The sequence below is a fragment of the Mus caroli genome, chromosome 15 (assembly GCF_900094665.2).
Source record: "Mus caroli chromosome 15, CAROLI_EIJ_v1.1, whole genome shotgun sequence".
NCBI classification, from domain to species: Eukaryota; Metazoa; Chordata; class Mammalia; order Rodentia; family Muridae; genus Mus; species Mus caroli.
The window spans coordinates 25,645,730-25,670,265 of NC_034584.1; the positions used below are offsets into that span (position 1 = coordinate 25,645,730).

Here is a 24,536-nt window from a genome sequence, read left to right on the forward strand (position 1 = left end):
GACTTTAGACTTTGAAACTGGACTGAGACTGAAAGATTAGGGCTTTTAGATAATTTTACCAACGCCAGTTTTCATTATGACATGATCCTAAGTCTATGATGTCTAGATAGTGGAGTGTGGTTGTTTGACTGAGAATAGCTCCCATAGGCTCATGTGTTTATTTACTCGGCCCCCAGGTTGTAGAACTGTTTGGGAAGGATAAGGAGGTGTGGCCTTTGTGAAGTAGGAGTGTCACTGTGGATATGCCTTGGGGTTTCACCCCCTACACACACATCTTTCTAGGAAGCTCTTTTTTTCCTCCCTGCCTGATAGTTGTATCTCAGGTGTAATCCCACAGTCACTGCTCCAGTGCCATGCCTGCCTGCCTTCTATCATGCTGTCTGCCATGATAGTCCTGGACTCCCCCTCTGAAATTCTAAGCTTCCAATAAACCATTTCTTCAAAAGTTGTCTTGGTCATGATGTATTAGCACAGCAACCAAAAAGTAACTAAGACAGTTACCTCTTAATAACTGTGCATACAAGAATTAAATTCAACACAGGGACTGAATTTCTTGACAAAGAAAGCTCATCTAATGCATAAATAATAAAGCATCATTTTGAATGCCAAATGGACTTAGGTATGGCCAGTCCCTCAGTTCCCGGTTTATGCCTTGATTCTGAAACCCACAGAATTTTGGTCTTTATACCGTTCCTTTTTCTATCATTTTGAAGGAAGCATGGGGTTGACTTGCAATTGTCATAAATGGCTTTTATAATCATTAATCAGTGACTTTTAGAAATATTATTGCAATGTAAACCTCCTGAATGGTATTTATATACCACAAGATTGTGGTGACGAAGAAAGTTAAGCTTTAATCTCATTACTTCCATGTGCTGTAATTGGTATACAGATGCTTGACGACAGTAAAATAAATATAACTCAAAACCAAAGCAGATTTTTTTTCTTTTTTTTTTTTTTAATATTTTTATTACATATTTTCCTCAATTACATTTCCAATACTATCCCAAAAGTCCCCCATAGCGCCCCCCACTTCCCTACCCACCCATTCCCATTCTTTTGGCCCTGGCATTCCCCTATATTGGGGCATATAAAGTTTGCAAGTCCAATGGGCCTCTCTTTCCATTGATGGCCGACTAGGCCATCTTTCGATACATATGCAGCTAGAGACAAGAGCTCCAGGGTTCTGGTTAGTACATCATGTTGTTCCAACAATAGGGTTGCAGATCCCTTTAGCTCCTTGGGTTCTTTCTCTAGCTTCTCCATTGGGAGCCCTGTGATACATCCAATAGCTGACTGTGAACATCCACTCCTGTGTTTGCTAGGCCCCGGCATCGTCTCACAAGAGACAGCTATATTTGGGTCCTTTCAGCAAAATCTTGCTAGTGTATGCAATGGTGTCAGCGTTTAGAAGCTGATTATGGGATGGATCCCTGGATACGGCAGTCTCTAAATGGTCCATCCTTTCATCACAGCTATGAACTTTGTCTCTGTAACTCCTTCCCTGGGTGTTTTGTTCCCAATTCTAAGAAGGTGCACAGTGTCCACACTTTGGTCTTCATTCTTCTTGAGTTTCATGCGTTTAGCAAATTGTATCTTATATCTTGGGTATCCTAAGTTTTGGGCTAATATCCACTTATCAATGAATACATATTGTGTGAGTTCTTTTGTGATTGTGTTACTTCACTCAAGATGATGCCCTCCAGGTCCATCCATTTGGCTAGGAATTTCATAAATTCATTCTTTTTAATAGCTGAGTAGTACTCCATTGTGTAAATGTACAAAGCAGATTTTAGTGGAAGTGTTTTGACATTGGTGAATCTTCTTAGGAGATGTCACAGAGAAGTATTTTGGACCACTGATATATTTCACTGAGATTGCCAACATGAAGCAGGAAGAGCATCCATTCAAGCAATGCATGCTGCAATGGGGAGAGAATGCCCGTGCCCTAGAGGAGTGGAGTCATGAACTAAGGCTGATGTCAGTTGACCATAAAAATTTTTAGAAGTTTGTAATTTTTTATTCTTAGAAATAATCTTAATAAGGAATTTCATCTCTGCTTTTCTGTAGCTTTGGCATTAGTGGATAATTTTTTTCTTTATACTTAAATTTACTTAATGCACTTACCTTGGAATTGTAGGAGGATATGTAGCTAGGATTCCGTGTATCTTGGCACAGTTCTGCTCACTTTAGATATCGGCTCTTTAAGAACCTTTCACAGAGACAGGCAGGTTTGATATTGTTCTTCAAAAATAATTAGTGATTACTCCTGACAGTTTCCTGTTTCTATGAAAAACAAGCTTCCAAATATAATGCCTGAGTCATAATTTTACTGAAAGAAAAGAACATATAACCAAGCAAAACAATTCATCTTCAAGTTCTCCTTTTGTAAAATCATCTTTCTTTTTATAAACTTCAATATATTTCTTTAGTTGAGTGCTCACTATGTAACCCTGGGTGATCTGGCACTCAAGGCATAGACCAGGCTGGCCTTGAGTAGAACACCACCTGCCTCTGTCCCTGGAGTACATAGATTAAAGGTGCATGCCATGATAACTGGTCTATAAAAGTCATTTTCACTAACATATACAGTTGTGCAAAAAATGGTTTTATTATGATGTTTTCATACTTGTATGTAGTGTCTTCTGCACATAGTCACTGCCTGGTAATTCTTGGGAGGAACAAGCACTGTTCTCTGTGGCATTTGATCTTGATCTAGAAATGAGGTTTTCTAGACCAGGATAGCAAGTGGTGATGGCTAGAGATGCACGTGCAGAAAGCACAAGCATAGATGAGGGGAACACATGGAGGTGTCTTCTTAGAGGGGATGCTATCACAGAGGTAAATTGGTACCCAGGACTATGTGCCATGCAAGGGACCATGTGAACTATGTGCTCATACCAGTTTTTGTTTTAGGGAAAATATTTATCATTGCATATTGATAAACATGGCACAAGATTATATTATGTGGATTCCATGATCAGGTAACAAGATAACCCTAAGACTACCTCAAAGTAAAAATCCCTGAAAGTGTGAGTTAGCATGTTTTTCTGTTAGACTTTTCCTAACAGACCAACTTACCCCTCAAATGTATGTCCAAACTGGTGTATATCTAAGCTGTGTTTCTTCAATAAAGTGTCTTTTTCTCGAACCAGAAACGAAGCAAGAGTATCCTTGTTAGCTTAAGTAAACATGCAGCTATATTTCAACAAACAACAGGGTAGCCAAATAGAAATATGTCAGTGACTCAAAACTATGACTTCATACCGATTTTGAGGAGTAGAGCTGCGTGGATGATGTTTTCAGCAATGCATTCTATAATTGACTTGGGCAACATTTGTGAGGATGACTTTCCTTTGCTTAAAAGTTATGAACCATCAACTAGAACCTACAGTGCTTGCTTTTGTGAGGCAAGGGGAGGAGAGTAGGTTATTGAGAGCTGGCTTCTCTGGCTGTGAAAGAAACTCAGTTGGCTTCAGACATTAACACTTATTGGTTTATCAGTCTTGTGTGGTTACTTTTCTTCTCAGTTGATCCATGTCAAAACGGGAATATCTTTTATATTTATATGATTACACTGACTAGGTAAGGGGATACAGTCGAAGTCAGCTGTTCTTACAAATATATTGTTTCTGAACTGAAGTTCACAGGAGGGGGAGGATGTACACCTTTGTAAAAGATTCTGTATGACTGAGTGACCCACTAGAATTTTGAGAATTGTGGCAAGCGGGAATGTTTCAGGTTATCTTCAATTCCATGAAGCCATTTGTTTCTCATCTCTTTGACCTAGTAGCCTTGTAACTATCAAATAAACTCTTTGGATTGTGCAGACAGACCCTAACTTCCACCAACTCAAAGGCTAAGAGTGAAACCATGCGGCACCTGAGACCTATAGGAGAGACTCCTCCACACCAGTACACCCAGCCCACCTGACGTTCCCTCCAAAATCTTTAAAAAATACCCCGACTTATGACTTTTTCTTTGTTGGTATAGAAAACAATCATGAAACTATTGCCGTGTTGGACATGGAATTTGTAGATCCCTACATGCTGGTTTCCAAGCCACAGTTACTCATTTTTTTACTCCAGAGTAAACTGTCTCCTTATTAACATCTTCAACACTTTTTTTTAAGTATACATTTCTAAATGTTTGGCATTTTAAGATACAATACACAGGGCTCGATGAAGCTTTCTAGCATCACCTCCTCCATAATCCAAGTGAAATATTTGCCTTCACTGGACAGGCACTGAGATTTTGCTTTAGATCACTTAATGAAGGTCATTACTATCATTGGATTGGCTACGTTTAACTGAGCTTGAATCTCGTGGAATGACCTAGTGATTTTAGTGGAGTGCTACAGAGGGAACTCAGCATATAGGCACGTAAAGTGGCACTTCGTGTCCAGAACAAGCAGTAAAAGTCTGTCATGGACACTTATATTGTGATCATAAATCAATATAGCAAATACTAGGACTCAAACCAAATTGATGTCAAATAAATCAGTTCCAAGTTTCTGCTCACATTTAAAGAAGGTCATGGTGTAGGTTAAAGGATTCTCAGTGTGGTTTTCCTAGGATGAAAACCTACAATGATAAAAGGTTAATGTAGCCTGGCCAAGGGGAAGAAGTTCATCTGTTTAATACCTTGAGTCCATGAGATGTAGATGGGAGGCTACTACCTCAGGTTAAAGCTTAGCTCTCACCCAACATGTACTAAGACAACCTTGGTCTAGTCACAGCCTCACAGAATGTTCCTTCCTGCCATTTCATGGGCCAGAGGTACATATTACCAACTAGACTATGGAAAAAGGAAAGTGTTGAGATTTCGTCCATTATAAAGTTTGTTTTTGTTTTTTTTTAAATTGAGTGTTATATATTCCAAAGTTCAAGAAATGTTCTTCTGGCATTAGGGGTCAGTGAGCAATGAGTAATTAATTTTCACTTAAGGGTGATGGTCCTAGTGAGGGGTAGCAGATGCCATGGATTTAGGGAGAAGGTCATACCTTTAAGAGCACTTAGTTTTTCTGCAGTTAGTAGGGAAAATACTGTTAAATACCAACCACTCAGAGTTCATATAAAAGGAATGAAACACTCATTTTATAGAAAGTGGATAAGATGGCATATTTCCACATCACATTGAATTACTGGGAAAACAAATAAAACATATGTGAATGAAGTCATTAAAAATCAATCATGTGTGCCTGTAGTGACAGAGGGTGGTATTAATGTAACAAACCGATGGGACACTGACACTGTAAATTGGAGGGTAGTGTTAGGAGAGCATAAGGATGAGTTATATGTGACTCAGACTTGCAGAGAGTGCTGGGAGAAGGGATGAGGTAATCGCCACATGGGTCAAAATAGGGGGGCATACAGGGTGAAGGGATGGCCTTCATGGTCATGGAGGACATGCTACAGCATAGGTAGGATCTGGAAAAAAGATGTCAGCCCAGAAAAGCTAAGTAAAAGAAGAAGAGTCCTGCCACACCCAGCAGACCCTGACTCACGGTGAGTGACAATAGCATTGAAGAATACAATGATGGCTACCATGACTTTGACTGATAGGTGCCATTGTGCACGTGAGGGCAGATGTATGTGATGTCTGTCTGCTGATCAAAAAGGTTGACTTGGCTCATTTGGCTGGCTAAGTGGATGTATTAATTACCTCAGCACTCAGCGTGTTTTCTTCCTGAAACTATCAGCACTCAAAGGCAAGGATGTCTTAAGTAGAGGAGTACCCTTTTTGGCTAAAGGTTTATCAATAGCTGCACTGTTCTTTTGCAACCTCCAAACATGTTCACAAGGAAGCTGTTTCAATATTCGATGCAAAAGGATACAATTATGAGATCAAAATTTAAAAACAAAACTCTACTCTGTGGATAATAGAGTAGAGACAATGGATTGGACTTTATTTTTTGTTTGTATTTACTTTTTGAGATAAAGTATCACTCAATTGCCCAAGGTGATCTCTTGACCTTATGAGTTCAACTGATCCTTCCAGCTCAGCCTTTTCTGAGGCTGTGTCTATAGATGTGTACCACACCAAGCTGGAGATTCAGGCCAGAGGTGGAAAGGTAGCCAGCATCAGTAGAGATCATAGGAATGTGTTCAAGATACAGCTCTCAGGAGAGTGAAATGAACCAAATCTTCCTGGTGAATCTTTGTGCTGTGTAAGGAGAAGCAACTTAACTCTTCTGTGAAGTTTCTGTCCTCTAGGCCTATGTGCTGAAGATCATCTCCTTTACAGAGGTGGGGATGACTAAAACCTAGAAAGGATAGGAGGGATTGGACAGGGATAATGGGAGAAATAACAAATCTATTCTGGGGAATGAACTTCAAGAAGTCAGATAGGTAAATATCAAGAGGAAGGGGGAGGTTGGTAGTTGAGTCAATGAGCCCAGAGCTCCATGGGGTCATAGAAAGGAGACGAAAGTCTTGGGAACCATCAGCATATAGATGATATTTAAAGCCTTAGGCCTGTCAGAGACTGCTCTGCATTAATTTATACTTCTAACTAGGTATTTTCTGGGTTTCTATGAATCACAGTGATTCAGAACGTAACAGGACTCTTCATAGTTTCCATCGCTTAGAGTCTTCTGTGGTACATTTAGCACAAAACATTGAGGTAGAAGCTTCTATTTCAGGGCTTGTTGCATATTGTTGATAAAATTTAGAGTTGCTCCTTTTCATGAGAGTATTTTCCCTCCAGGTTTCTTTCTCATGCTTTATAACAGACTTGAGAATTTATTATAATGCATAGTGTCAACCTTAAACATTCCTTGCATGAGGCCTAATTAGGTATCAATTTCTGCCTATAGCAGAAAGCATGCTCCTTTTCAAGTTGGAGGGAGTTAGATGCCTGCAGTGTTCACAGACTTGCGGCTCAGATTTTGAATTTATGCCACTTGAATTGTTGAAGGTTTGACATTTTTAACTGTTCTAAATTAAATAAAACATTACTTGGGTAAACACAAAGACCACCATGCATAAATGACTTCATAGTTAGGAATATGAGCAGTTTTCTTTCCACAATTTTTATAGAGGATTAATAGCTATTTGTACTGACTGAATCTCAATAGATTTTGTCACACATCAGGAAATAAAATGATTTAGTTTGTAAGTCAATTTATGCTTGATAACGAATGCATGTTTTTGTTTCTTAAAACGTGAACATTTTAAACTATGATTACTATTGTAAGTTAGTAAACACATTATTTTACATTGTCTTATTTTTATCTCTTCCATTTATTTTAACATGGGTAAAAGAGCATTCTGCTCCAAACAAAACTGGCCATTTCAGTGGCCAGTTTATCCACACTGTCTCTAAATTAATCTGTTAGGGCTGCCACCACAAAGTACCTGTCCCTTGGTTGCTTAAACTGCGATTTAGCATCCCAATCGAGAGGCCAGAATTCCAGTTTAATATGCATCTGTAAGTCTGTTTCCACCTGAGGTTGTGAAAGTGAATCAGCCCCACATCCACTGCACGCCCCGCCCTGCCACAGCCCCGCCTCACCCCACCCCACCCCATGGCCCGCCTCTGCCCCATCCTCTGGCCTTTGGTGGTCTATTGCCATTGCTGCCATTCCTCCTCTTGTAGAAGCACTGTGATGGTCTGTGTTGTCACATTGGTGGAGCAGGCTCCCTGTGTGCAAGTCTCCATCCTTCGCTTTCATTCTTACAAGGACACTGCTTATGTACTGGGATGTTGACCTACCTAATGTCCTTCTTCTAATTTTATTACATCTATAAAGACTCTATCTCTTAATAAAGCCACATTTACGTGTCCTGGGATCAGGATACCAAGATATTCTTTTTCCTTATAATTTAGTCTGTTCTAATGTGTAACCTCTTCCCATCCTTGATGTGAAAGGCTTTCCCGAAGACACGCATGCTGAGAGATTTCTCTCTTCATTGGGATTGCTTAGAGGGCATGTGCAGCTCATCTTTAGCATATACAGTTTTCAAGCTCAGGTTGTTCAAAATGAATTTTGATGTGTCCTCTTCCCACAGTTAGCCACAGTTAGCTCAGCTTCAAACCCTCTTATTCCCTGGATTCGGTTTTGGCACGAAGCATCCAAATGCCTCTTCCTCATAGTCCTTTCCAGTATGACCCTACTGCTGTTTGGATTTGTATTGCTGATTTATTTAGTTGTAACTTTCCTGTTTGGGTCAAATAAAGATTTCTTTCTTTGAATCCCACTGTGTCCCTCATTGGAATGAACTCAAGGTGCAACGTGTCTAGATTCTTTTGTGGGTGTCTAGAACCCAGCCTGCTCCTGAGATTATTGAGATTGTTGAATGACTTCAGCCCTGTCATCCAATGCAGGTTTGGACGTCTCTGTTTCCCTAACTAAGTGTCATCTCCACTTAGAGAGATGACCTGTGTTCTTTGGCTGATGGCTTCCATCCACCCTTCTGAATCTCTCTGACCTCCCCCTCTCTGTCAACTCATGTCTTTTCTCCCTTCCTCTGCTATAGCAAGAGAGTCTTTGGTGTCTGTGGGCTCCTGTGATTTAATTTGATTAACCAGGATGTTTCTAAAGTCTTCCTATCATACGTCAACTAGCACGCAATCTTAAGCTAATTTCCAAGCCCCTTCACAGTAGAACCCAGGTGCATGCTTAATGGTCAAACTGTGAGTGAGAGGACATGATTCTCCCCCTTTCTCATTAGTTCCATGCGGATACATTGTATCTTCTCTATCACAGCCATGCTATTTCCAGTCCCCACTGTTTCTGGGTAATTACAGTAAGGTCCTTATCATTCCCTATATGATTTCTATGAGAAATTGTTGGGCTGATCCTTTTCAAAGACAATATCTGTAGATCGGGAAACTTAGGAATCTCTTCTGCTTTCCTTTATAAAGCAACCGAGACCCCAGGGACAAAGGAGAACCAGCCTGGTAATATGAATGCATGAAAACACACTGAACTAGCTGTTTTCTTATGTCTACTGCCTATATATGATAGGACAGTAATCAACATGATTGACTTGTGAGCTATGTTTTAGTACTCTACATTCATCAATTTAAAAGGAAAATCATCATTTCATCTGTTGGATCATAATTAATTTTTTTTTAACCGGAGGAAATTCAGTGTAGAAATAAACAAATTGACTTACTTAGCAGAGATAAAACAGTTCCTAGAGGAAGCAGTGGGAGACAGATATTGTTTGCAAGCTAAAGTGGACTATGGTACTGTGCGGAAGTGTGGTCACATCTGGAAAACTTCCTTGTTCCTCCTTAAGGTGCCCGTGTCCATGTTCTTGTCTCACCAGTAAGGTGACAAATTAGGGCATTAATATCTGTGAATGAATGACAGAGACAAATTCTCTTAAACTAATAATTTATTTGGTTATATAATAGACTTCTATATTTATATTTTATCATAAATTTAAGCTTTGTTTTCATTGCATTTTCTTTTTAAGAAGCATAATCTTCCTGGGTTTTATACTTCGTATTAAAATAATGTGATAATAAAAGCACATGCAGCAAGATCTATAATTAGCCATTCCCCTGGATTCTGTTGCATTTTCAGTCTACTTCATTTCAAAGTGGATATATGCAGGATAATCTTGGTTATGCAAGGACAAAGAAAGTTGTGGGAGTCCTGCAGTACATCAGGTATTCACAGCAACACTGAAAAGGGTTATTAAATTTGTAAACAGTTAGCAACTAGAGTATTAGTAAGTAAAATGCAGGTAAACTAGTTGTGTTTGTTGCATAGGATGGCCTGTTGGCATGTATTGAAACTTACGACATTTAGCAACATATTCTGAGAACCTAGGCATGTAAAATAGTGAAGTACACAGCTGACAGTGGTAGCCCTGATAAGTTAGTTACCTTTTCAGTGTGCTAAGTGCAAATAGAAACGTGATGGATGACATAGCAACCATCCCATCTGATAGTGGGTGTGAGCTCCATTTCTGAATAAATGTTCAACAGTTTGCTCTGTATGTTAATACACCCATTGTGAAGCCTTATCTCCTCTTGCTTCTCATAGAGGGAGACAGAGCCCGCTGTATTTAACTTTCCTTTTAAATGGCTAGCGGATGTATTTATAAGTATCAAGACATTCCAATGAATCCTTAACATTTCCTATGATGTCCTGTGCCAGATTAGCCTCTCACTGATGTTGTATAAAATCAGTCCGATAAGTGGAAATCAGAATTCTGGTTCAATGGTTTTTATTTCGGTATTTACAAAGAAAGTGAATTTGTGTGCTGCTTTCTCGTTTATCTCTGAATTCCGGAAGTCTGTTCCATTAGTGTCCCCAGTGGCTTAGCATGTCACTACTCCATCTGGACTGACGACTGGAAGACACACTCTGGTCTCCCTGGCCAAAGGGCAGTGGCCTTATTTTTTCCTGCTACTGCCAAGAAAGTGTTTGAATAGCACTATGGTGTGTCACCGTGATTATTATGCGTACTGACACATGGCCCAGGGGAACTTGCCTGAAAAGAAATATTCTTTTGTGTTGCTTTGAGTTTCCAGATCTTTCCAGATGACAAAAATCGTGAAACTATTCTTGGTACCAACAATGAAAATAACTAGCTCCCATACACTTCTCCCTATAATGTATAATCATGACTATATTAACACAGAACCACTGGGGGCATTGCTGTAATTTCTAGAATTTTATGTTAAGTTAATATGGTGAGGTCCTTTATAGTTATGACATGGATAGGAAGGAATGTTCTTAATTTTCATAAAAATTAGAATCCTTTAGTGTTTTCTGGATGTCCAAATCTTTAGAATAGTGATCCTATCTGCCAGAATCTTGGGAAGAGATGTTACTAGAAAGAAGGGGTTCCCTTTTCATCGTGTAGAAGAATCTCTTTAGGAGATTTCTGTATATGAGGTTGAAGGCAGCTGGTTTATGTAAGAGATCAGAGTAACTAAATGTGTTCTCAATAAGTGGACTCAGTACCTAAGGTATATTTTAGTAGGTGCCTGAGTATTTTCTGTAATTAGCCTGGCAATTTAGCTTCCCTAATAAGAGTGCTGTGGTGATTGGTGTGCACCAGGTCCTCTGTGCACAGGTCAAGCTGTTCCCTTGCTCTTATTGTGGGACTCGTAACAGTGGGATCTGGTGAGTCCCACTCTTGCCTGCTCCTGAAACACTTTTCCTCCTGGTGGGTTACCTTGTCTTACCTCAGAGTGCAAGCTTTCGCCTTGTCTTATTGAAGCTTCTTTTGTCGATTTGGTTGTCTCCTAGTGGCCTCCATTTTTTTCTGAAGGGAGTCAGAGGGGAGTGGATCCTGGGAATGGTGGAGATGGGGGTGGGGTTGGGGGTAAATGGGAGGAGCAGAGGGGGGAGATCCTGTGGTTTACATGCATTGTAGGAGAGAAGCATTTGTTATTAATAAAAGAAAATGCTGTGGTCGTATAAATTGTTATTATATTCCTAATAACTCCCTGGTTTTAGATATTAATAACTTGCTAAAAGATTATTAAGAATATCAAGTGATGATTTATTTAAGATCATTTTGTAAACCATGAGGCAGGAGATATATTTAAATAGTATCATAATGATATATTTTCTCATTTAGGAAATTATAACTTGCTAAAATCATAATGAGTTCTAAGGAGTAAAGAATTGAACATTTCCAACTAAAACTAATAAAATCATTTAAATAGATCCAAAATGATTAGAAATTTTCAAACAGATCACATTAAAATTTAACATCTAAATTTTATTTTTAATAACCTGAATAAAATGTGTTACATTTATTAACATAATTTTTAGGAAATTATTTTCTACAAAAACCAAAAATTATGTAAAACATACCATTCATTTCCTCAGTAATGAGAGATATCATTAGTACACAGATAACACACTAATCATTTTATTAGTTCATATGTTCAAGAGTGACTGTCATGTTGTTATGGATAAAAGGAATCACTTGTAAAACTATTTTTCTGTATTTATCAGTTGTATACTGGTCAATATTATGAAAACTTGAATTGTGTTTTCACATATTCTAATGTGTACACACGAGAGCACAATATTATGTATTCTTTACTTAGACTTTATATCAGAGATGAGTTGCTTTAAAATGTATTTCTGGGAAGAAGATTATCTAACCTGTAGTCATTGGGCGTAGTTTACTTTCTGTTTTTCTTCACTTGTTCTAGACTTGTTCTGGGCTCCCACTGGCATCTGCAAGCCAGTGCTGGAAGCTCCCTTCACAGCGCCTGCCCACACATTCCCCTTGAGTTCTGTCCCCATCAATGTCCTCATTTTGTGCCTTGGCAATTGCTGACATTTCTTTCCAGATCAAGCCTTTCATTAGGTGTATCATTGTCTGGAAATGTTCTGCTCAATCATTTTGAAATTACAATGTCCAGGGCTCGTCCTCACTTTACATGATGTGTGAAACTATGTGTCAGTTGGTTGGCATGTTTTTGGGTCTTTTTGACTTTCAAAAACAAAGCACAAGACATATCCAATATATGTATAGGAAAAATTGGAATATATTGTACATAAGGTTTTTTTTTTAAAAACTTTTTTTAATCCTTTAAAAGTCATTGAGTACTTTCATAAATGCATGTTAACAAATGTTGGTATATTTGTTAACATGCATTAACAAATATATAAGCAATATGTGTGTGTGTGTGTGTGTGTGTGTGTGTGTGTGTGTGTGTGTGTGAGTAAACTCCTCCCCCTATCTTGTACATAATTAAAATGTCCAGGTTCCTGGTTGTTCTAGAGTTGCGTATATTTGTATACAATCTTGATAATAAGTACCTCATTGACTGCCCTGGACATCCATTAATACCAGATAAGGAAATCCGAATCACAAGTCTCAATTGTAGATCATTCCAGTTCAGATGAATATTTACACTTATACTTCAGGGGAAAAAATGGTCTCATTATTTGAGACTTCCTAAATTAGGTATAATCGATTCATATGAAACTGAATCTTGACGGTAATTCCTCATTGTGGAAGTGAAGTGTCACCTGATAGAAAGAAAATGCCATCGAAAGAGCACAGGAATCTTCCAGCTTTACGTTCCCAGGTGCAGAGTATGACACTCAAGAGAGTAGATGATTGCATCTGTATTCCATTTCTCACCACTGAAGTAAAGTAATCCATAGTTATTCACTAGTATGTTGGTCAGTATTATAAACACCTAAAACACGTTGACACAGGCTCCTTTTGTACAAACACGAACACAAGTATCACATGAGCTTCTGTTCATTTTCAGTTTCAGAGATGAAGTGCTTTAAGTTAGTGGCTACCTATAGGTTCTCATGCCTAAGTTCCCAAGTGGGAAGTTGTTGCCCTGGAAGAATTGTGGTCTGTGGAGAGTCCAGAAACCTTGGAATGAGTGTGTACAGGGCAGGTGAGGTCCTAGTGAGTGAGTATTCTTGACATGGATATGAACCTCAGACGCACAGAAAATTGGCACAACCTTCCTCTGGTCTGGGTGCAAGTCCTGGCAGTGCGTGTAAAACACAGCAACTGCAGATTTCTTCTTCCAGTTGATTCTAGCTTTGAGACATCGTGGTTTCCAGGTTGCCTATCAACATCTAGTTAAGTTTCCCTGTTCCCAACATAACAAGCATGTTCAAGTTCTGGGTGGTCCATAGTAGGTGTGCTCTAGTAGAGTGTGCATGGCTGTCCCAATCTCTGCCCTTCTGTATGTGCCTCTGTGCACTCGCCTTTCCTGAATTTCCAGGCTGTCCTGAGTCAGTTCAAGTCTCGACTGCTGAGGATATGGAAGCATTCTCAGGCACATCTTGTCTTTGACCCCCTCTTGATCTCCTAAATAAATGGAGGCTCTGATATTTTAGGATAGACTAGGAATTGCCAAAAGTAAAGAAAAAGTTTTTAAAAATGACATTTTCTTTTTTGGTCAGGTGCTCATAGTACTTTGAAAAAAGTGAAACACATGACAAAAAATATGTTTGGGATGTTACCAGTTTCACACACAATAAATTAATGAAAATCCCCGAATAACTTTATGAAATTGGAATATGTACGGCTGGTGAAGTGGCTTGGACAGTGGCACCTGTCAGTGCATCTGCTGATCTGATGGCGATCCCTGAATTAACATGGGAAGGAGGAGATTCCACATTTATAGGGAGTAGCTTACTCCACCCTTCTCATAGCACCATGTGCTCATCCTAAATAACTACATTTCCAAAGCTTAAGAGACATAGATTTGGTAACTACACAAGTGTTGCAAAAGATCTATTCGAGGTAAAATGTCTGCTACACGTGTAACCTGGATGGGTAACTCTTCTTTAATGTGTTTACCTTCCAGGTTTGCAGAAAACTGTAGTAGCATTCTGACTTACAAGACAGACTGACATGAATATGTTTGTTGTTGAGGCACGTCCTTTTGATGTGTGATTTTTTTTTTTTGAGCAAGTCATTAACAGATACGGTAAAGACACCTACTGATTTTGATTGAATCTTCATAATTTCATGAGAATTAGCATCAGCTATTCAGTTCTTCATCTTCAGTCCTGCTTTTAAAGGACTAACTGATCAATACTACCTGCCTTTCCTTCATGTGTAAGTCTTTCCACAGAAGGCTTATTGAAGGGATTGAGAGATATGTTTCCCTTTATTTAAGGAAATGTAACTGTACCATTCAAATGCAATCAAAATACAGGGTCAGACTTTTGGTGTGTCATGGGCTTTCCCTGTGTCTAGCTTGACCAAGGAAATCATGTTCTATGGGGAAATGTTTAGTGGATAGATCAGAAGGGAGATAGCCATAGGCTATGCATACCAGGGGGAATTTGGTTGATTTAGACAGAACTGGAGATTCTCATATTTTCTGTTCAGAGGGAAGGGGAATGGGAAGTTTGAGCCTTCTGTATTATGGAAATATTTTAAGAGCATAATACAGTGCTTCTGAGGTGTGGCTCCTAGGAGAGAGACTGAAGGGAATGCACGTAAAGATTGATCTTAGCTACCTGAGATGAAATATAACAAAGGATATAATTTGGGAAGGACTAACAATAGAGTATTTTGATAATGTTTATTTTTAACTAAAGACCATCAACTTAAAGCATAAAGAGAAGTCTAAAGTCCAGAAATTACAGAAATGGCAGTTGTTATGAGCCATCCTCACTCTGTTAATTTCTTTACAGTAATGACTACACATTATAACTACAGCCTTCCATGCTTAGGTGGCCAGTGTTCAGGTTAACTCTTAGATAGAGGACAGAATGTCCTGGCATCCATCTTTGAAATCTGTGATACTACTCAAGTACAGCATAACCTACGGAGGATAATTCTACAGGTGCTTTTATATCAATAGGATTTGACATGTTGAGTGGTAGTGTTATTTCAAGAACTTTTTTTTTCATACTTGTTTTAAAACATTCTACTGGTTTCTTTCATTTTACTGTAGGTTCTTGTGTGTGTGTGTGCGCGCCTGCATGCGAAAGTAGTTTTCAAGTAGGCTATTTAGCTTGTGTCTTAGCCAAGCACATTGTGTGAAGAACTTAAAATGCTTAGTCATGTGCATTTTCTTATTGGTATTCCTCTGGTGCCTCGGCCAAGGGCACTGGCATAATACGTAAGTCCAACCGAAGAAACAGGGCTCACTCTGTTTTGACAAGGCATTATTCATGATCGTGAATTTATATAAATGTTAGGAGAATATAAGAATAAAGAGATGCTCTAAGTATGTGGAAAACTGAAACAAGTGTTATTTTTAATGCTAGGATTGTAAGATGTAATTCTAAGCAATCAGATGAAATGAATTATTTCTGCAAAGATAACATCTTAAGTATATACTTCAGACATACAACATGAAAAATATGGTAGACTTCCTTCACCTGGGCTCAGTTATGCCAGGAGGAAAATTGTCTTTTGTAACTTAAAATGCATTGTATTCTGCCATTACTTTCCTAGTGCCTGCATGCCCCCCCCCTCTCTCACTCTGTGTGTGTGTGTGTGTGTGTGTGTGTGTGTGTGTGTGTGTGTGTGTATGTGTGAGGAGACAGAGAGGGAGAGAGACTCCTTTACAAATGAGAAAGCTACCTTTGCTTTATTTCTGACTTATTGAGAGTGAGCCCACAGCTATTGTACATTATTACTGTGATCATCATCATCATCATTTTTATTATTATTATTTTACCATCTTCTTCATTAATGTATTTTCAGGTATGATCTGACCTTACTCCCTTGCTGACAATGTTTTAATTAGCTTAGGGATTCTAGCCTCCAAGTTCTATTTTTCCCCAACACACAAGTCATGAATTTTATGGCTTAACTATTTGCAACATCAGGAATCGAAGTACTCCCGCCAGGATGGTCAAACTCACAGCCTTCTTGAGAAACCCAGAATGCTCCTAAGACAGTGAAATTAGATTCGTGCCAGGATGGAGAGCGGTAGCTAAAGTCGTCCGGTCTTAGTCGGTCACTGCTGGAGCTTTACGTTGAGATAAAATGAAGGAGGGTGTGTGATTTGCTTAGTGCGGGTGCCTAGATACCTTGATGGAGCATGTAGTAACCGGAACACATTTGATTAGTGAGATTTACAATTCTCTTCATTCGTCGTGACAGAGTTCAAGTTTATACTGATGGATAAATGTGAACTAGTGTGTGAGGGCGTGCAGTTCCAGGCTCGGTAACAAGAGGCTTGCCTTTTGTGTCTAACCAGCTTTCCACGGTTCAGGGAAGCAGGACAGCACTGGAGGTCTGGGTTTGTGTGAGAAGCTGTCACTGCCACATCTCAGGCAGAGGTCCAGTGCTGTTTACAGTTTCCTTCCTCTTCCCTTTCTCCTTTTCTTCCCCTTGCCTCCTGACACAGTCTGCTTTGGCCATGGACAGCAAAGAGAACTGCAGTCCTACACAGGAAAAGCTGAGCTAGCTCTGAAACTGTTACTCCTTGCAATTATTTAATTGCTACAACTTCTTCCTGCTGGAGCTTCTCCATGGCCGTTGGAAGGCAGACTCGGTAATTTGACTGTCCAGCCCATGCCATTCTGTAACTTAGACTTTGGAAGGATAATAAGTAGAATTATAGGCTCTTATACTGGAATACTTATTATCACAGAAGATGAAAAGGCAAAATGAGTTTAAAGAAGAATCTTGGAATTAGCAAAAGTTTTACTAAATAGAAAATTTACGTGAGGGTCTGACACTTCATTGTAAACCACGGGGAAGCCACCTGTTTATAGTGGCAGAGCTTCTGTGTTCATGATGCTTCCCTTTCCACTTTGCCTTTACTATTAGGTGACAAACACAGCCAAGCCATTAAATATATCTTTGTATCTGTCATGGTATAAGAAGGCCACAGCATACTAAATTATTTTTTAAATTAATTTTAAAAAATATTTTTAAAATTAATGATACTGTATGACATAGCTACTTCTCCACCCTTGAGCACGGGATTAAAAACTAAAGTTATTTTCTTTTCAGTGATATTGCTGAAAATATCTGAGGTTTTTGAGTCATCATTATTTAGTAGCTAAGTATTGCTCTCATTTTTAAATGTGCCTTCCTGTTACAGTGCCCACAAATCTAGCTTTGAAAGTAATTTAGGATTTAATGTTTTTATAGGACATGGTTAGTCTTTAGTACATGAAGTCAAACTGTGTATGATATAATTTTTTATATATACTGAGAGATCAATGTCCTCAGACAACTGATGTTTGTGGAGTGTTTGTTGTGTGCTTTAATGGTTGGGAATGTATCTTGGGTCACCTGCAAACTTCTAGGAATACCAAACAATTTAGCATGACTAAGTCCCTTTGTACTTATAAAAATAATTTTGTTAGCATGTATCTGTTGTTCATAGTGATGCATTTTAGTGAAGACATTTTCAATGAAGGATATCATGCCCAGTGACTCTATCCACTTCTGAATTAAACGTGACCACCTTCCCTCCCCTGAGACTGCATTTCTCTGTATAACATAGAAATATAACCCAAGAGCTGCTGTCTCGCTATTATTTGTCTAGACTCAGTCTTAATCTCCAGTGTAGCTTCGGCTGATGTGGTTTCTTTGCTGAGTAGCAATCCACTGTGCACACACATCCTTCTGGATCTACTGTAGTTCTGAGACACAGCAGAGCTGTACTGGAAAGACTATTGGAAGCATCACAGTGAGTGAGTTCTGGAGTACTGGTACACACATTATGGATTGTCATTCTTTTTCCTAATTCATCAAATTTATTTAAAAGTTAGTGTTTTGAATCTTCGAATTTAGCATAGAGAAACATCAAGACAGAAATTGTACATTGTTCTTGTTTTCCATGGCTTAAGCTATAGCATCAATACCATCAAATCCAGGGATTCTTCTGTTGTCCTAGTTTGCCAATGTCACTTTGTCTTCCTGTGTTGTGATGCCTGGGGTTCGAACCCAGGACCTATGTTGTATACTGAGTGTGGGCTCTGCCATGTAACATACCTCCAGCCACTAAATGTTTATTTTTTTCATTACAAATTGTGTTGAGTTTGTCATAAATAAATATTAATGTGTGTTTAGGATTTACCTTAAACCAGGTTGTTTTTTGCTGTCTCATAAGGTTGAGTTAATTCTACCCTGTTTCTGTGTACACTGAAGAGAACTAAATACCAACATGGGAGTATAAGAATCCATTTGTAATCATGCAAGGAACTGAATGTTCCTGGAATGGTGTGTTGTTGAGTTTCAGTGTATCTTCCTGAGAGCATGAAGATGTATATTTAATTTACAAAAGTGGAGAGGAATACACAGGGGCAGAGTATCGGAAGGAGAGACTTAGATTCCTAACTTGAATCGTTAGCTGTAATGCCAAGTTATAAAGACACGAAGATGGGGACACAAAGGCAGAGAGCCTCGGTTCAGACTCCAGCGAGGCTGGAGACTGCTGGGGCTGGAACTGTAATTGAAGTGGCAGGATTAGCTGCTCCCTAGGACTGAGCATTGTGCCTCCCTTTCCTAATCTGTTGTTATGGGAATCAGCTAAGATAAAGTTTCCACAATGCAAATACTGACATATGAATCCAAAAGGACTTAGTTATAACAGTTTCGGGGAAACCAATCAGAAAGAGAGGAGATTCAATGATAGACAGAATGTCCAGAAATTATAACTCAGGAGCAACATCATTACTTCCTGGGACTGTATGAGAAGGTTCACTAGCTCTTTCTGGTAGATTAACAAACTTTAAAACCATGAAGATATAAATCCAAGTAGATGTAAGACCAGGTATGAAAAGGATAACTGAACTCACACAGAGAATAGAATAAGACAGAGAAGTGAGAAACCCATGGCCCAACTGAAGTCATCTCAGAAGCATCAAGAGAAACAACAAATCCCAGAGAAATGGGAGCTGAGCCAGAAAGCAAAGCAGGGGAAGAAACATCCCAGAAAAGTAGCTCAAAGTTGCTAACAGACACAGAAAACACCTGGCTGGGTCCACCAGTGCCTGACAAATACAGAAGTGGATGCTCACAGCCTACCATTGGACTGAGCATAGGATCCCCAATTGAAGGAGCTAGAGAAAGGACCCAAGGAGATGAAGGGGTTAGCAGCCCCATAGGAGGAACAACAATATGAACTAACCAGTACCCCCAGAGCTCCCTGGGACTAAATCACCAACCAAAGAAAACACATGGAGGGACTCATGGCTTCAGCTGCATATATAGCTGAGGATGGTCTAGTTGATCATCACCTTACCTCATTCCATGTTTGATTCCATGTCTTTACCTTTGCTGCTGCATTGTGAACATCAGGATAGCTGGACTATAAACTCTCAGGAATTGGCCTGTCTTCCCCACCCATGACTAGGACTATCACTAGAATTCCAGACATATACTACCCGCCCGCTGAATTTATCATGCGCTATGGGTATTCAAACACAAGACTTCCTGCTCTTACAGGCCTTTTACTCACTCAACATTCTCTCAAACTTTGACATTTTAGTAACCTTGCATTGTTTTAAAACACAGAATTTTACTTTACAAGGTTACCATGTGTTGCAGTTTCATGAGAATGGCATCCGTGGATTATTTGAATGCTTGGTTCCCCCATTGGTAGAACTGTTTGGGAAGGATCAGGAAGTGTGGGGGAGGTGAGCACCTAGAGACAAGCTTTGAGATTTCATAAACCCATGCCATTCTAAACCCATACCATTCTCAGCTCTGTGGGTCTGTTTCAAGATGTGAACTCTCAGCTACTGCCCCAGCAACATTGCCACTTTCTGACCATGTTCCCTGCCTGGATGGTCGAGGACACTTGTCCTCTACAAAATAAACTGCATTAAATTCTTCCGCTCATAACTTGCCATGGTCATGGTGTTTTATCACAGCCATAGAAAAATAACCAGTTTACCACATACGTGCTTGTGTAACCCTGACCTTAAGTTGAGTATCTGTTAGATGGATACTGGTACTATTTCTTTTATGCTTCAACCGACATTATCTTGACAATTTGTTGTCTACAGTCATAGAATTGAAGCAAGTGCCTGTGTATGTTCACAGCAACCTCGTTACATAGGCGTGCAATCTCAGTTTCAAATGACTTTCTCTGGCTCATGTAGTCATAGATTTGACCTGCTATTAGTTTGGCCCACAGTTAATTAAAAATGTTTTTCCACTGCAGCATTTGTTCTTAAAGTTGAGGTTAAAATTCAAAGATTAATATTGTGTTTGGGGTGTACAGCAGCTATAGTACACCCCAATTGATGCACTATAGCTGCTGATATAGTTCTTTTCAATATATACAATTATATCAATTATATATTGGATTATATCAATATACAAAATATAGCCCCAAAGTTGTATCTAAATGTGCCTCCTTTCTGTGCATCTGCTGAGCACCTTAGATTTTGCCTCATTTTATCTTTTGAATTGCAACCTCATTTCACGTGTAAAAATATTTAGAATATGCACATGTATACCCAGCAACTGTCCATCTTTGAAACCAATGCTGTGTTGACTATAACATGAAGTAGGTCCGGTCTTTTTAATTCACCCAGGAGCCAACATCGAGAATTGGTCTGAGAATCTTATATTGTCATCTGTGCTTTTGGTTGATGCTGTTTTTCTTTTTGCTCTGTTTCTTCAGATTAAACTAAGGATAGCTAAAAGATGCAGGTACAAATCTGGGGCAAAGGAAAGGAAGAGTGGAAAACTAGGATTTGCTGTGCTGGCTAGTGGGAGGGTCCTTTTGTGATGAAATGTTGCATAAATAATGCCAGTGGAGGTCTAAATTCACTGTTGCCATGGAGACCTTTGTGCCTGGCTGAACTCTATTCTTTTCTCTTTTAAGACAGCCACCACTAGGCTTGTGCTATCTGATGCATCCCGCTTTGCTTTCGCTGAACACTGTTTGCTAGTGGAAGCAGAAATTAAGAGTGTGGAAATTGCGCATCCTGACTTTTTTTCTAGACCACTCTTCTCCGCCTTCTTGGATTTTGAGCTCCTTTGCTTGCTTTTAGCTTTCTTTCCAGGAGGGAGGAGCAGGTGGGTTGAGAGCCAGAACAGCACGCTCTGTGCCTCGGGGAGGGTGGAGGAACCCTTCTTCATCTTGGGACTGGTGGACTTGCCTGCCTGGACCACTGTGTTCAAGTTGCTCAGGACCCTTTATTTCCAAAGGTCCCGCAAAGGTAAAAGAAACAATAAACACTAACCTCACTTCACTTTCCAATGCTTTCCTTGTTACTCTTGCTGTTTTTATGCCTTTCAAGTTGTGTAACTGAAGCCTGGGAGTCCTGTTTAGAGTATAGGAAAAGAATTTACTCCTGACCTCACAAAGGTCAGTTTATTCAGTATATGGGCACTGAACTTGGGAGAGCCACATAGGGGAGCTAAACAGAAAGTGATTGTGAGGTCCGCTGTCCACTGTCCGACTGACTCCCATCTCACTAATCGTCATGTCTGTTCAGTGATTGTGTTTAGAAATACTTGGTGGGTGTGTGTGTGTCGTAGATGTGTGTTTTAGATTTCATGAAAGTTATGGTTATTCATGTAAAAAAACCTCTTAATTTGTTAAGCGTGGTTTTATTGGGGAACTTGGTTCGTTCTAAAATTTTCTTCAATGAGCAGGATAGGAAATATGCATGGAGAATAAATACCGTAAACATCTGCAGGCAAAGAGGTGAAGTCAATGCAAGAATGCATTACAGCAGTCACTCACTTGTTGCAGAGGAGGCTTGGTTCTCATAGTTTTGCATTAGAACCACAGTACACTAATCACATGTTTTGGTCGTTGTAAATGGTGCCGGTGTGAATGGGATGCGTGCATCCCGTAATTATAGAAAGCCATTACCATGCAAGTGTCTCCAACTGGCTTTGGTTCAGGTACTTCATTGAGGGGATCATTGCCCCAACCGGACAACGGCTTCAGATTTGAGCTGTTCCACCATTCTTATTGAGAAAGTTTTTGAAATACTAACAGGTCATTAAAACAATTAAGAGCAGACAGGCAGTGTGACAGTGATCAGCATGACAGACTGCTAGAGGGAATCAGACAGGAAACTGTCACATGTATAGCATGCATGCGTAGTACATAATTGGGACTGAAGTTCTATGGAGACCCAGAAAACGTTTATACTCTTGTCTTTAAAACTGCAGTATCTCTGAGTCACCTTTCATGGAGACAGGAAATGATTTCTGATCAACGATACCGGTTATAGAGTATCCTAATTACTTCCTGGAGCTAGTTATCTGTTTCAGAGGATCCTAAGTGACTTCTTTAATGTAGCACTAAGATGAAGAATTACCATAGAGATGTAAACATAACTTTTCATTTTTTTTTTTTTGTTTTTGGTTGGGAGGGTCTTTGTAAACACATTTATTAAAACTTCAATAAAATTTTTATAGAAACATAGTCTCACCACATCTTAAGATTTTAATTGCTCAACCTCAGCCTCAGATGTGTTTTATCTTACACAGAAGTCTTGCATATACTCTTGAAGGTATACCTTTAGCTCAGTATCTCATTGAATTAAACCTTGAAAGTTTATATTACATTTAAGAAGACCTTTTCTAAAATACCTGATTAAAAAAATAAAAAAAATAAAATGGGAAAAAAAGAAATAGTCACATCATCATCATCATCATCATCATCATCATAATAATAATAATAAAAGAAGACCTTTTCTTTTGGCTGTGTCATTGAGAAGACTTACAGGCTGGAGATGTGGCTCAGTGGCAAGGCCATTGCTCAACATTCACAAGGCCTTGGATTTCATTCCCAGCACTGCAGTAATAAACAAAAAGGAGTTCTAATCTTAAAAGGCTTTAACCTTTTGCAAGATGTTCTATGTTAATTGTTATTTAATAATGTTATCAAAATACTAGAATAATTACCCATGAAGCTTCATTTTCAGTACATATGATAGACACAGATTTTTGAAATCAATATAATATTTTAGATGACTATAACCCTTCAAACTGTATGACATATATGTATGTGATTGGTTAATTTTAACAAATTAAATATCTGCCTATTTTCTCCATGTTATATAGCATAGGTATTTGATATGAGAAAGTAATTTGAACATTATTTTAAATGCAAGTTTCTATATCAGGTGGATACGGGGAAAGACACAAAACGAAGTTCTCAGCATTTGAAAGCGTGATCCTGGTTGAGTGTGTTCCAAAAAGAAAATATGCTATTAAGCTTCCCAAATGCCAACTTGAAAAATGCTATCTGTGCAGGTGCTTGTTTGTTTATGTTATCCACACAATTAAGAAAACAAGTGAGATACTTTCACTTGTCTAAAACACCATTTTCTTGACAGTCACAGATCTGGTCCAAGTGGCTGAACTCTTCCAAGCTGGAGAGTCCTATCTGGAAAGCCTGACAAAAGCCATTTGGATCAGTTTAGGGCTTTTGCGTTTCTTTCACCATATGTCTATTTTGTAATAGCTTATATTCAACAAATTTATTTATAACCCTTCTATATGCTTAGATACAGTAGGAAAATCTAGATGCATAACAATGTTATCTAGGGTGAAAGAACTAACAAGTCTGATGGGGATCCAATATCAGAACTGGGACCAATGGTGCTGTAGTGGACTTGCACAAAGTAACTGTTAATAAATGTTAGTAAAAGTTATTTCCAGAGAGAAGCCTACAAAATCCCACAAAGACTGTAAAATTTGCCATTTTATCACTCCAGAGAGATGTTAGAATGAATATTTTGAGTAGAAAGGGCTTCCACCAGTCCTCCAACTGCCTCCTAGCTCTCCCTCGGTCCTGAGCTCCGCCCACTCCCTGCTGGGTGTGCTTCTAGTTTGCTGAGCAGGGGAAGCTTTGCTGGGGCTTGCTCTGCCCTTAGCCTCTGCTTTTGCACTTTCATTTGCAATGCTATCCCAGCTCCCTTCTCTCAAGTCTTTGGTCCAGAAAGATCTACTTTCCCCTCTCCATCTTTTCACATCGTGGTTCATATCCCCTGAGTATTGTTCTGGAGGATCCTCGAGGTTCCTTCCCTGTCGTCTTCTTTGTCCTGAATTATTGTTCTGTGCCTTTATTTCCGGGAAGCATTAGACATCCCTCCTTGGCTTGTTCACTGTTACCCGAGCTAGAGTTATCTGCAAGGAGAGAACCTCCAATCAGGAAATGCCTCCATG

The 24,536-nt window shown here is 39.2% G+C and overlaps 1 protein-coding gene across 7 annotated transcripts in view; it reads left to right on the top strand.

Moving 5' to 3' along the window:
* Positions 1–24,536, top strand: part of Ctnnd2 (catenin delta 2) — a 793,031-nt gene that overhangs the window by 239,953 nt on the left and 528,542 nt on the right. The window contains exon 1 of one of the 7 annotated variants that reach the window (XM_029469859.1): positions 21,296–21,565. The exons of the other annotated variants lie outside the window; for them this stretch is intronic. The gene's annotated coding sequence lies outside the window, so the exon portion shown is untranslated. Of the gene's footprint in view, positions 1–21,295; positions 21,566–24,536 lie in introns of those variants that run through there. 7 annotated transcript variants of the gene reach the window in all.